The 14,400-nt window shown below is 33.0% G+C and overlaps 1 pseudogene; it reads right to left on the bottom strand.

Moving 5' to 3' along the window:
• Positions 1-3,639: 3,639 nt before the first annotated feature.
• On the bottom strand, positions 3,640-3,758 carry LOC118604732 (annotated as a pseudogene).
• Positions 3,759-14,400: the final 10,642 nt, after the last annotated feature.

Below are 14,400 nucleotides of genomic sequence, written 5' to 3'. Positions count from 1 at the left end.
GTAAGTGCAGTCATATGGCATTTGTCTTTCGCTGTTTGACTTACTCTACTCAGCACAATACCTTCTAGGTCCATTCTTCTTACAGATAGAAAGATTTCATTCTTTTTTAATGGCTGAGTAATATTACATTGTAAATATGTGTCACCTCTTTATCCTTTCATCCACTGATGGACATTCAGATCGCCTCGATATCTTGGCTGTTGTAAATAATGCTGCAGTGAACACAAGGATGCACATATCCCTTTGCAGTAGTGTTTTGAGTTTCTTCAGATAAATACCCAGAAGCAGAATTAATGAGTCCATCTTGGTCTCTTGTTATACCCTTTGTTTTAAAGTCTATTTTGTCTGGTATAAGTATTGCTACCCCATCTTTTTGTTTGTTTCCATTTTCATGAAATATCTTTTTCCATCCCTTTACTTTCAGCCTGAGTGTGTCTTTTGATCTGAAGAGAGTCTTTTTTAGGTAACATATGTAAGGGTCTTGTTTTCTTATCCATTCAGACACCTTATGTCTTTTGATAAGAGCATTTAATCCACTTACATTTAAAGTAAGTTGCCTCAGGCCACAGACCTCAAGCTGTTTGACACAGTTGCAGCAGGAGTGAAGCGTCGCTTGCAAAGCAAGTGATGCTAGAGTCATCTGTGCTTGTTGCTTTCCTCTGTATTGTCTATATTGAAAAATTATGTATTCTTTTGATTACTGTTCCGTTCTTGGGAGAGGAGGGGGGTGATAGAGGGAAAGGCAAATTTTCCGAGAATGGGGCACAAAGAAATATGAGTAATAAGGAATTAATCAAACAACTTGATCAAAGGAGAAAGCAAGATTTACTTTCTGAGCAGGCCACTGTGTCAGTGCTTACGTGGAAGGCCCCTGTTAGGCCCACAAAGGCCTTGGGTGGGCTGGGGGGGATGTAGTGGCTGAAATAATGATTCTTACTAGAAATTACTGTTTGACTATCGCTATAAGAACATAGGCCTTTGTTCATAGGAACATTAAAATCTAGACAAGCTTTCTGCTTCTGTAACTCCGCTTGCATACCCAACTGTGGGTCGACAGGTAATGAATAGAAGGAAAATAGACCTTTATGTTTAGACAGAATGAAGAATGGGATTTTGGGCTTAAAAACTCTGTACCTCTACATTTCGGGGAGATAAAAAAAAAATAAAACTGCCTTGCATCAAGGCTCGCTCCCTGTCATTTTTCCTTCACCAATTCCACGTATCCTTCAGCCCTGGAATTGGCTGGAGCTGGTCTCCGGCAGTAATTGTTAATAGATATGTAATTATTGTCATTTTATTACTCATATTTCTGATATTTTGTTTTCTTCTTTTTCTTAAAGAAGTTCTTGTGACATTTCTTATAATACTGGTTTGGTGGTGAGGAACTCCTTTAGTTTTTTCTTGTCTGAGAAGCTCTTTATCTGTCCTTCGATTCTAAATGATAGCTTTGCTTCTTGGTTGTAGGTCCTTGCTTTTCAACACTTTGACTATTTCATTCCAACTTCTTCTGGTACACAAAGTTTCTATTAAGAAATCAGCTGACAGTCTTATGGGCACTCCCTTGCAGGTCACTAACTGCTTTTCTCTTGCTGCTTTTAAGATTCTCTCTTTATCTTTACTTTTTGGCATTTTAATTATGATGCGTCTCAGTGGACTTATTTGGATTCATCTTGTTTGGAACTCTCTGTGCTTCCTGGGCTTGTATGTTTATTTCTTTCATCAGTTCAGGAAAGTTTTCTGTCATTATTTCTTCAAATTGGTTTCCAATTCCTTGCTCTCTCTCTTCTCCTTCCAGGACCTCTAGGATGTGAATTTCAGTATGCTTGATGTTGTCCCAAAGGCCCCTTAAACTACTCTCATTTTTTTTTTGTATTTTTTAAATTAAGTTTATTGGGGTAACATTGGTTAATATAATTACATAATTTTAATTTATATAATTTAATTTGACATCTGTATATTCTATTGTGTTTACCATCCAAAGTCATTTCCTTCAGCTATCATATATTTGATCACCTTTACCCACTTCACCCTCTCCCTCCTCTCCCATATATAGCCCCCTTTAATCATCTATCTACCTACTCCTCCCCCACCCTTACTCTCTAGTAACTACTAGTTTACAGTCCATGTCCACGAGTCTCTGTTTGTCCTATTCATCTGCTGTTTTTAGGCTTCTATCCCACATATAAGTGATATCATGTGATTTTCAACTTTTTCTGTCTAGATAATTTCACTTAGCATGATTATCTTGAGGTCCATCCATGTATTCTTTTTTCTTGTCACTGTTCTAATTGGGAGTTTTCCTCTATCTTATCTTCCAAATTGCTGCTTTGATTCTCTGCTTCACCTAATCTACAGCTGATTCCCTCTAATGTAGTCTTCATTTCAGTTATTGTATTCTTCATTTCTGACTGGTTCTTTTTTACATTTTCTATCTTTGTTAAAGCACTCACTGAGTTCATGTACTCTTCCACTAAATTCATTGTGCATCCTTATAACCAGCGTTTTAAACTCTGGATCTGTTAGATTGCTTGTCTCTATTTTGTTTAGTTCTTTTTCTGGAGCTTTGTTCTGTTCTTTCATTTGACAGATGTTTCTTTGTCACTCCATTTTGGCTGTCTCCTTGTGCTTGTTTCTATATATTAGGTAGGGCTGCTATATCTCCCGATCTTAGTAGAGTGGCCTTATGTAGAAGGCATCCTGTGGGTCCCAGGAGCACAGTCTCCCTGGTCACCTGAGCTGGGTGCTCCAGATGTGTCCCTATGTGTGTTGTGTGTGCCTTCCTGTTATAGTTGATCTTTGGTTGCTATTTATACATAAATAAGAGGGATTGACTCTTGGGCTGATTGGTTGTGAGGACTTGTTGTGACTATAGTGGAGAAGCTGTCGTTCAGTGTCTGACCCTCCGGAACAGAATTTGCTTTAGCAGGGCTCTGGTGCCTGCCCAGTCTTCTCTCTGGGTATGTTGTCCTCGGTTGTGGACCCAGGTGGTTCTCTGGCTGAGTCCAAAGCTGGCCACCAGGCGTGCTGGTGCCAGGGCTTTTGGAAGGGGCCCTGCTGCCACAGGCAATGTTCAGTTGTAGCTTATGCTCTACCTGGGGCCACCTGTTCTTTAGATTCCTCATATAAGTTATGTCATATTTGTCTTTCTCTGTCTGACTTATTTCACTTAGCATAATATTCTCTAGGTCCCTCCATGTCATTGCAAATGGTAAGATTTCATTTTTTTTTAATAGCTGAGTAATATTCTATTTTATATATGTTCTATATCTTCTCCATCCAACAGTCTATTGATGGACACTTAGGTTGCTTTCATATCTTGGCTATTATAAATAGCACTGCAGTAAACATAGTAGTGCATATATATGTTTGAATTAGTGTTTTAGTTTTCTTTAGATAAATGCCTAGAAGTGAAATTTCTGGGTCATATGGTAGTTCTATTGTTAATTTTTTGAGAAGCCTCCAAACTGTTTTCCATAGTAGCTGTACTAATTTACAGTCCCACCAACAGTGTATGAGAATTCCCTTTTCCCCACATTTTCGTCTACATTTCTTGTTTTTTGATTTATTGATGATAGCCATTTTGACAGGTGTGAGATGATATCTCACTGTGTTGTTGTGGCTTTTTTTTTTTTTTTTTTTTACCTACAGCACCTGGTCTTTTTAGGTAGTCTCCCATCCAAGTACTAACCAGGCCCAACCCTGCTTAGCTTCCGAAATCAGATGAGATTGGGCTTGTTCAGGGTAGCATGACCATAGACTCACTGTGGTTTTAATTTGCATATCTCTGATGATTAGCAACATTGAGTATCTTTTCATATATCTGTTGATCAACTTATTCTCTGTTTTGATGTGTTTAATCTCTTGTTAAACCCATCATCTTCTCAATTTTAGTTATATATTTTTTTCAGTCCCAAATCACTATTTGATATTTTTAATAGGTTCCAACCAGCAGGTGAAATTCTCCATATTTTCCTTCATTTTCTTGACTATATGAATCATTTTTATTTTAAATACTCTGCTAACTCTAATATATGAATCACTTGTAGGGATATTTATATTGTGTTTTAAATCCAGTTTTTGGTTATTTGGACCTTCTTATTGCATGCCTCATAAGATTTACTAGATATCAGACCTCGTGAATTAAAAATGTAAAGGTTTTGAATGACACTATCTCTTTCCTAAGCCAGTTGAATTTCTTTTGGCAGACACATGTGGTACAAGTGGATCATCATAATACTATCTAAGCTTGCCTTTAGGCTTTGTTAAAGATGATCTGTTTTTTGTCCTCACTCCTAAGATATAGCTTGTCTGTGATCTCTTCTAAAAGCCTAAGGTATATAGATAGTTTCTTTACTTTTACCAATTTTTACCCTCTGTCTCCCTGGCACCTTACAACTTCTGAATCTCTGTTCATGTCTTTAGTGTCAAAGATGCTCCTTTATACTAGGTTTATTGAATTTTGTCCTATGCACATAATCTTTGCAATTGGCAAATATCTTGAGGAAAGATGGCATGCAGATTTTTGGAATCACTTTCCTTTGATTCTCTCTGCTGTGGAATTTTGTTCCTCAAGTTCTATTTGTTTGTCTCCTCAGCCCCATGGGACTAATTCTTCCTTTTATGAACATGGTTGCATATGCTAAAAATTGACAAAATCACTCAAGGAAAGAAGCCAAGAGTTTATCAAAACTGACAAGAGAAATTTACAAAGTACCAGGCAGAATTTCTAAAAAATAAAAATATAGTAATTTAACATTAAAACTCAAAAACTGTATTCAACTATGTATTGGAAATTCATGAAAAGGTGACTGTAAAGTAGAAAACAGATCTGAAGATATTTCCTGAACACAGGATTAAGATTCAAAAAAATAAAAACCATGAAAAGAACTAAAATATAAGGAAGAGCGGAAATTCCAGCACATGTCTAACCAGAGTCCTTGAAGAAAAGAACAGGGAAAGTACTGGAGAGGCAATACTTGTAGAAACAATGTCTAAAAAATGTCTATAACTGATGAAAAGACACCAATCTTCAGATTCAGGAAGTCCAGAAAATCCAAAATAAGACATGGAAAGACGTCTATACCTAGAGACAGTATGGCAAAACTGAACAATACACATGCACAGAGGGTGGGGAAGGAAGAGAAGGAGGAGGAGGAGGAGGAGGAGGAGGAGGAGGAGGAGGAGGAGGAGGAGGAGGAAAATGAAGGAAGGAAAGAATGAGAAAGAAAAACATTAAATGCAGCCAGAAAAAAAGAAACCAAACATATTATTTAAAAAAAGAGCAACAATTAGGCTGAATGATGACTTCTCAAGGGTACAATAGCACATTGCTCATAAAAGACTGAAAGAATATACTAAAAACCTAACTGTATATTAAGCAAAAAATCTTTTAACATCAAGAACAAACTAAAGATATTTTTAAGACAAAATCTGAAAATGTTTACAATCAATCAACCCTCATTCAAGAAACTTTTAAAACTCAGTTTAAAAAGAAAGACAATGATTCTGAGAGTAAAATCTGAGAGTGAGAAGGAATCGAGAGCAAAAACAAAGAAAAGTAAACATGTAGGTAAGTCTAAAGAAACATTGACTGTATAAAACAATAACAACAATATCTGATTTTTAATAGTAAAAATCAATATAATAAAAAATTCTAGATCCTGGATAACAATAACATATCAGAGGGGACTGATTTCAATTAAAGCATTCTATGGTCTTTCTATTCCTTACAAATAGCATAAAGATGGTGATAACATGTAGATTCTGTTGACTTAAATATGCTTGATTAAATATAAAGGGTAGTTTTTTTAAAAGGTACTTTAAAAAAATTTTCAAAACTAGTAGGAGAAGGAACAAAACCCAGACACAACAAGAGAGACTAAAATCAAGCACATTAGAGGAAATTGAAGGATCAGACATGTGCAGCTATGGTAGTAAATAGTAAACACAGTACAACTTGTAGCCGGATGAATATAAGCCCTCACACTAAAGGTCTATTTACTAGAGTTCCTATTACCCAATACTCATATCCTCCTTTCAACAAAAAATAATGAGGTGTACTAAAAGGCAAGGAAGAAACAAATAGTCTGAAGAAAGAGAAATTTTTAAATAATAGACTTATGTAGATATAGAAGAGTTTGGGGGATTTCAAATAATCATGATTAATATGCTAAGGGATTAAATGGAAATGGTTAATAATATGCAAGAATAGATGAGTAATGTAAACAGATTGAAACTCTAAGAAAGAATCAAATAAAAATATCAAAAATAAAAATCATTATAATAGAAATAATGAATGCTTTTTAAAGGCTTACCAGTAGACTAAACATGCTGAGATTGAAGATACATCAATAGAAACTTTTCAAACTAAAATGCAGAGAAAAAAATGAAGAATATTGGAGCAGAACATCTGAAAACTATGAGACAAAGACAAAAGTTGTAACATATGTATAATGGGAATGCTAGAACAAGAAAAGAGAGAGAAATGAGAAGATGTTAAGTAATATTGGCTGGGAATTTTCCAGGTTGTGATAAACACCAAATTACAGATACAGAAAGTTCAGAGAACATCAAGCAAGAAAAGTACCAAAAAAATTACACCCACATCTATCATATTTAAACTGCAGAAAACCAAAGATAAAGAGAAAATCTTGAAAGAAGTTAGAGGACAAAACACCTTATCTAAAGAAGAATGAGGATAAGAATTACATAGGACTATTTTGCAGAAATCATGAAGCAAGAAAAAGTAAAACAAGATATTTTGTGTTGAAAGAAAAAAAAGCTAAACTAGAATTCTGTATCCAATGAAATTATTCTTCAAAAGTTAAGGAAAAATAAAGACTCTGAGAAAAGCAAAATCTGAGTTAGTTGCTTGTAGACCTGACTTGCAAGAAATGTTAGAAGAAATTTTTCAGAGAGAAGGAAAATTATATCGGTCAGAAACTTTATGAATCTACATAAAGAAAGGAAGAGTGTTAGAGAAAGAATAAATGAAGGTAAAATAAAACTTTCTATTTTTCTTATTTTTAATTGATATAATAGACACTATTCAAAACAAGAAAGCAACAATGTATTGGGTGATTACAGCTTATGCATAAGTGAAAGGAACATCAATAATGTCATCAGAAATGGAAGGGAAGCATTGGGAATATTCTGTTATAAGGTACATGCACTAATCGTGGAGCGGTACGCAGTTTTTTGAAAGTGAACTTGAAGTAGTTACAAATGCGTACTGAAAACTGTAGGGTACCCACTAAACATGTTTTTAAATGAAATATAATTGGCTGTTAAGAGAAGAGGGAAAAAATGGTATCATAAAATGCTCAATTAAAACCAGAGAAAGCAGAAAAAGAGAAAAGAGGGCAAGATTTTTTAAAAGAAACAAAGAACAAGTGCAAAACATAGAAAATAATTGCAAACATGATACATATTAATCCAATTATAGCAATAATCACTTTTAATGTGAATGTTCTAAATACACTAATCAAAAGACAAAAGCTGATAGAGTGAATAAAACAAAAAACAAGATCCAACTTTATATTGTGTATAAAAAATTCACTTTAGGTACAAAGGCACAGATAGATTAAAACTAAAAGATGGAGAAAGACTCACAATGCTAATATACATCAAAAGGAAGCTGCAGTGGTTACAGTAATATCAGACAAATCTGACTTCAAAACAAGGTAAATTATCAGTGGTAAAGTGGCATATAAATAAAGATAAAGGGGTCAATTCTCCAAGAATACATAACATTTATCTATATATGAGCCTAACAACAGCGAGTCAAAGACACTTGGGGACTTTAACACAGCTTTATAAATAATTGACAGATCTAGCAAGTAGAAAATCAGTAAAGACAGAGTTAAACTGAACAGCACCAACCATCAGTTGGATTTAACTGACAGTTAAAGAAAACATAATCCAACAACAGTAGAATATATAATCTTCTTTTCAAGCTCACAAGAAACATTTACCTAGATAGACAACATTCTGGGTCATAAAAGACACCTGAATAAATTTAAAAGAATAAAAATCATACAAAGTATGCTCTCAAATCACAATAGAATTAAACTAAAAATCAACAGCAGAAAACTGGAAAATCCCAACATATTCGAAGATTAAATAATACACTTCTAAATAACACATGAGTCAAAGAAAAAGTCTGAAGAGAAATTTAAAAATGTTTTTAATTAAATGAAAGTTAAAATATGACATTGAAATTTGTGGGATACAGCAAAAAAAAGTGCTTAGAAGGATATTTATAGCATTGAATGCACATATTTAAAAAGAAGAAAGATCTAAAATCAATAATCTAGGTTTCCAACCTAGGAAACTAGAGAAAAAAGAGCAATAGAAACATAAAGTAAGTGGAAGAAAAGAAATAAGAAAATAAGACAGAAGTCAATGAAACAAACAAACAAAAAAATAGACAAAGTCAACAAAACTAAAAGCTGATTCCTTGAAAGAAATCAGAGAAAAACTAAATAAATGGAGAAATATCCTATTTCAAGGATAAGAAGAATCAATATTGTTAAGATGTTTGGTCTTCCTAACAAACATCTTAACATCTTCCCAGCCAAACACTTTCAACCTGATCTATAGATTCAATGGAATTCTAATCAAAATTCTAGCAAGTTATTTTGTGGATATCAAAAAACTTAAAGTTTACATGGAAATTCAATACTTAAGTCAACAAAATACTGAAGAGGAAAAATAAAGTAGGAGGACTGATACAACCTGGCTTCAAGACTTACTATAAAGACACAGTAATTGAAACAATGTATTATTGGCAAACGAATAGACAAATAGATCGATAGAACAGAATAGAGAGCCTAGTAATAGATACACACAGATACATACACCTGATCTTGACAAAAGAGCAAAGACACTTCAATGGAGAAAGGCTAGTCTTTGAACAAATTGTGCTGGAACAATGACATCTACATGAAAGAGAAAAAGGAAAGAAAAGAAAGAAGGAAAGAAGGAAGGGAGAAAGTAAAGAAAAAAGAATCTAGACATAGACCTTGTAAACTGCTACTCAAAATGGATCATGGATCTAGATGTAAAGTGAAAAACAAGACTACAGAAATTCCAGAGGGTAACACAAGAGAAAATCTAGGTGACACTAGGCATGGCAATGACTTTTCAAATACAACACCAAAAACATCATTCATAAAAGGAAAAATTTGATGTCAGATTTCATTAAAATGTAGAAGTATGCATTATTAAGAGACTTGAAAAAACAAACCTGGGAGAAAAAAATGTTCTGGGAGAAATATTTCCAAAACATGTATCTGATAAAGGACTTTTATTCAAATATACAATTAAGGAAACAAACAACAATTAAAATGTGAGCTAAAATATGAATAAATACCTCACCAGAAGGTATTAGCATATGAGAAGATTCTCAACATCATGTGTCATTAGGAAAATATCTATTAAAATGACAATAAGATACCACTACACATCTATTAGAATGTCTCAAATCCAAACACTGACAAAACCAAATACTGCAGAAGGCATGGGGCAAAAGGAACTCTCACTTACTGGTGGGAAGGCAAGTGGTATAACCACTTTAGAAGACTGATTTGCAGTTTTTTACAAAGCTAAACATGGTCTTGCTATATGATCCAGGAGTTGCCCTCCTACGTATTTGACTGTTTATAGCATCTTTATTCAGAATTGCCCCAAACTGGAAGCAACCAAGATGTTCTTCAAGGGGTAAATAAACTGATGAACAAAGTGTAGTACATTCATATAATAGAATATTGTTTAGCAATGAAAAGAAATTAACTGCTAAGCCAGAGACCTGGAAGAATCTTAAATGTATGTGAAGCCAATCACATGGCTATGGTTTCCAGTAGAATCTTGAGTTGGAGTGTGATAGAAAATATTCATATATACATATCATGTCTTAACTTTATGAAAATGCTTCTAGATTTAAGCATTAATAAGTTTTTATGGGTTTTGCATTGATGTCACCTATGATATTAAATAATTTCTCATCTTGGTTTGCTGAAGGTTTATTTTTTTATCATGAATAGATTTTGACTATCATTAGTTTTTCCTCTTCACTGACCAAATGGTCATATTTTTAATTTGATTTGTTAATCTTGCGAGTTACATTGACAGAATTTTAGTTGTTGAACCACTGTTAAATTTTTGATATAAACTTGGTCATGATGTGTTTTTTAGTATATTTTTTGATTCACTTTGTCAATACAGTGTGTTTATATCCAAGTTCAAAAGTAAAATTTGACTGTAATTTTTTATTGACTTTGTATGGCCTCATACAAGTATGGGATCATATTTTCTTTTTTAAGTGACCTTTTCAATAGTTTGTATAAGATAGTGATTAGTTGTTCTTTGAAAGTTAGTAAGAACTACCTATAAACCTATCTAGGGATGGCATCCTTATTGTAGAGGGTATGAATTTTAATACTGATTAGAATTTTTGAACAGTTATTTGTTTGCTCAGATTTCCTAAACTTTTTAAATTTATATTTTCCTAGGAAATAATCTATTTCACCAAAGTTTTATGAATTTATTGAACATAGTCATTTAAATTCTCCTAGGATAATTTAAGTCTATTATAGCTATTTTTAGCTTTATTGTAGCTATTTTTCCCATTCTATCTTTTGTTTGCCTTCTCTCTCTTTATATTGATCTATTATTCTTTTAATAAAAAAACTTGTGATGGTATTATTTCTTTTTCTCTTGTTTTATTTGTTAAATAATTAAATTCTACTTTCATATTTATTATTTTCTTTATATTCTCTGGGCTTACTCGATATTCATTTTAGCTTCATGAGTGAAGTATTTAGCTTATTTATTTTTCATATTTCATATGTTCTAATATGGAAATAAAGGGATATAAATTTCCCACTAAAACTCCACTTTAATTGCATCTCACTAATTATATATAACTAATGATTTTGTTGTCTTTCATTTAAAATTTTTTCATAATTTTCATTTTGATTTCTTTTTGGATCTTCAGTAATTTAGAGGTGAGGATATTGTTTTCTAGGTTAATTTTTAAACTATCTTTTTGTATTGGTTTCTAATTTTATTTCTTGTTCAGAGAACATTGTTTCTATATTATCATTTTTAAAAGTATTGAAGATTCTTTTGTGTCTTAATGTATAATCAATTTTTATAAATATTTTGTGCATGACAAGAATGTACTTTCCATGCTGGATGCAAAGTATTACATATACTTATTTATTTAAATGTAGTCTACATATATATTTTTAAAAACTTTTTTTTCTGTTTGAGCAATCAATTTATGAAAGTATGTTAAATCTTAATCAATGGCTTTAAATTGCCTATTTCTCCCCTCAGTTATTTTAATTTTTCTATATGCATGTTGAGTTACAAAGTTAGACAAAGCAAAGTTTGCGATTGAGATGATAGATTTTTATTGTTATCATCATGAAATACTCTTTTGTTGTTCTTAATAATTTTACATTAAACTATTTTTTTCTGATATTACCTCTGTGAGGCTGGGTCTCCTGGAGTATTCATTTCTATCTTATTACTTTCAATCTTTCATTGTGCTATTATTTTCAGATGTCTTTTATAAACAGAATGAAGTTGATTTTAAAAATTTGAATCTGCATCTTTTCACTTAATAATTATCCTTAAATAATTATCATACTTTAAATTTATTCCTTTTTCTATTATGTCTAGTTAATGAATATTTCATTCTCCAAACATGACAAAAAACTTATCATGCTTTTACTTCCCTTCAATCTTCTCCTGTAGATTGAATACCTACCATATTGATATGTTTCAGTTGCTATGACTGAAAAGAATTACCCCAGTATTTAATAAAACAACTGATTTTTATGCTTATGGATTTTATGGGTCAGAAATTCAGACGGGCACAAAGAGGATGACTTGTCTCTGTTCTATAATATCTGATGCCTCAGTTGGAAGACTCAAAGGCTGGCCACTGGAATAATCCAACAATTCATTTACTCAGAAGTCTGGTGGTGGATGCTGGCTGCGATGTGCATTTCCTTTCCACATGGGCCTCTCTATATGCCTCTCTTTGTAAACTAGTTTGGGTTTCCTTGCAATGTGGTGGCTGGTTTCACCAGAGCAAACGTCTCAATAAGAGAGAACAAGGCTGAAGCTGTATCCTTATGCCCAACCCTCAGAAGTCACACAGGATCACATCTGTGCACTCTCTTGGTCAAAGCAGTCACAAACTTGCCCACCTTCAAAGGAAGGAGAAATAGATTACACCTTTTGATGGGGAGAGGCAAGTTTCTGGAAAAGCACACAGGGCTAAAAATATTCGTATGTTCATTTTTGGAAAATACAATCTCACATCAATATCATTTAAAATATATATGACATACTACTATTAAGAAGTGCTTTGTAAACATTTAAACAATAATAACTTTTACTAATTAAATGTCTCCCTTTTTTTTCTTTTATTTCACCGCCTCTCCTTCCCAGAGTGCTCCTTTAACAGTTTGCTCAAAGAGGATCTGTGGGTAAAAAGTTTTTGAATATTTGGAATGTCTTAAAATATTCTTTTCTCACCATTTAATTTGAAAGGTGCTTTGGCTAACAAGAAAATTCTGGGTTCAAAAGTCCTTAACATTTTGAAGATATTGATGCATTTTTTTCTTGCATCTGATATCGCTGATGACAATCTAATGATTCTTATTCCTTTTGTAGGTTATCTCTGATAACTTTTTGGATTGCCTCTTTTTTTCAAGATGTATTCAGGTGTAATTGACAAAAAAATGTATATATTTAAAGTGTGCAACATGATGTTTCGATATATATAAGTTGTGAAATATTTATCACAATGAAGCTAAATAACATATCCATCACCTGACATAGTAGTTACTTTTTTTTGGTGGGCACAATTAAGATCTGTTCTTTTAGGATCATTTCTTCATTCTTGATTTTCTAAAATTTCACTACAATTTTTCCATACTTCACTATAATATTTAGTATGTCTTAATTTAGCCTACTAGGAAGGATCATTTCGATATAAGAACTCATGTCTTTTGTATTTTTATTCTCCTCCATCTTTGTATTTTCTCCTCCTGGGATTCTTCATGGATGCTTAATGCTTTTGGATTGATCCTTTATGTCTCTCAATATTTCATTTGAACATTCTATTATTCCAGTATATCCTAGTGTTTGAAAAATGGATTCTGGAACCAGATGCTGGCTTCAAATCCTGACTCTCCTATTTACTAGGTGTGTGACCTTGAACGAGTTATTAATCCTTCCTGTGCCTTATATTTCTCATTGGTACAGTAAAAATAATAATAACCCATTCCTGACGGGCTTGTTTTGATAATTATGAGTTTTAGATCTGTAAAGAGCTTAGAACAATGAGAATAGATTAACTATTCTCATCTTTCTTCTTATTTCTTTTCTGTTGCTCGTTGTATCAACTTACACCACCAGTTTCAGCTATGTCTACTCTGCTCTTCAAACCATGTACTGAGTTTTATTTTCAACAATTATATTTTTCATTTCTAAAACCCTTGATTATGTTTTGAATACCATTTGTTCTTGCTTTTTGTATCAAATTCCTTCTCATCTGAGAATATTAATTTTATTTATTATTAGTTGTTTTATTGAGTGTGAATTTTCCTATTTTTCTTTCAGAGTTTACAATCCTTAAATGGCTAGTGATAATTGCCTGTGAACCCATCTTTGTGGTTGGGATTTTCTCCTTGTCCTCAGTGCAGCCTGCTTGGTCGGAAAGATGAAAACAAGTTGCTCAGGGTTGTGGTCTGTATTATACAGAAGATGGTGGGCCGAAGATGGGCGACCAATCTTGGTACCTGAGTTTCTTATCTTCTGGCTGCCTCCCACTGCTACCCAGTAATATCAGATGTATTCCTCCAACTCAAGACCTGCTTCTGGAGAGTAAACACCTGTACTGGAGCACCTGGTGGCTTTTCATCATATTTTATTACTGTATATTATTTTATCTGTTCTCCATTTTGTATCTAGGGTCAGGCGCAGAAGTTGGCACATAGTAGATGCCTAATAAGTGTTACTGAATGCACAAAGAAAGGAGAAAAAGAAACTGATTAAATTTTAAAATCTGCCCTAGCTTGTTTTGAGACTTTAAGAAAGTTACTTCAGCATACATTTATTACATGCCTCTACTAGGTACTTTATATATATTATCTCATTTAATGTTAAGCACAATTCAGTGAAGTAGGTTGTATTCATTAAAGTTCAGCTACTGTTATAGAGATCCAACAATTCGGAGGTCTATGGTTGATAGGCATTTATTTCTCTCATGTAACAATCTAAGATTAAGTAATGTAGGAGTGGTATGGAGACTTACAGTGTCAGGGAACCAAACTCTTTTTATTCATTTTTCAGTCATTTCTAGTTTGCTACCCTTGTTTT

The sequence above is a fragment of the Rousettus aegyptiacus genome, unplaced genomic scaffold, assembly GCF_014176215.1.
Source record: "Rousettus aegyptiacus isolate mRouAeg1 unplaced genomic scaffold, mRouAeg1.p scaffold_m13_p_6, whole genome shotgun sequence".
Classification (NCBI taxonomy): Eukaryota; Metazoa; Chordata; class Mammalia; order Chiroptera; family Pteropodidae; genus Rousettus; species Rousettus aegyptiacus.
This window is presented reverse-complemented; position numbering and strand designations above follow the sequence as displayed.